Here is a 958-nt window from a genome sequence, read left to right as displayed (position 1 = left end):
CCTGAGAACTTTATTAAGTTTATTAAAATTGCTTAGTAGTCAACCCTCTTGCTAAAGTAATAAAAATGTGTTGAGTGTGATCTGTGAACCAAGAAAGGATTAGTAGAGATAATTTGGACTGGGAAATCCATTACAGGCATTTTTTTTTTTTGGTTACACTGAACAGAACAGACTAGATCCAAGTCATTTTTCTGGTTACACTGAATAGAACAAACTAGATCCACATCAGTCCTTCCTCAAGATTATCACCTGGAAAATGGTGAAACTCTCAGTGTATTACAGTATTAATATTTTTATTCTATTCAGTAAAAAATGATGCTGGAAAAAGTTTAGCAATTTTCCCTTGCTTGTCTACTGAGTGCTGACTTTCAACCTCAGTCTTATCTAATCTCAAATTTCCTGGAGTTCTAAAAACATTTTTGTTTTTTTTATGTCATTATGAACATTCCATGAAAATAATTTTTAGTTACAATGTCATTTTCAGCACAAGAAGCCAAACAGTAATGTTTACCTTGGTTATGTGTATATGTTTTCTCTTCTAAATTTCATTTTATAGATCCCTTAGTAATAATAAGAAAAGAGGTAAACACTAGGCAAAACTATAGCAACTTTAAGAAATATCATTAATTCCTATTTTTGCCTTATGCTTTATTTTGAATACTAAATTTCCCTCATATTATTACATATGTGGTTATATTTTTCTTATGTTTTATTGATTACCTGTAAAATGCCACAGTTATTTTGGAAAGTAAAATAAAATACATAAATAAATAAATACTTTTTGCTCTCTAAATGTATAACATTTCTTATTTACTCTTCCTAGAAGAAGTATACCATAGGGGTAAGATTTAAAATTTAAATGTGTCATTTATGTCAGAATACCATTAATATTCATGTACTTTTTCCACACGATAATCCTAAAGGAATTAATTTGTTAAAATAAGATATAACAGTTCAC

Source organism: Mandrillus leucophaeus, unplaced genomic scaffold (genome assembly GCF_000951045.1).
Source record: "Mandrillus leucophaeus isolate KB7577 unplaced genomic scaffold, Mleu.le_1.0 Scaffold459, whole genome shotgun sequence".
NCBI lineage: Eukaryota > Metazoa > Chordata > Mammalia > Primates > Cercopithecidae > Mandrillus > Mandrillus leucophaeus.
The sequence above is the reverse complement of the archived record's forward strand: the minus strand, read 5'-3'. Positions refer to the sequence as shown.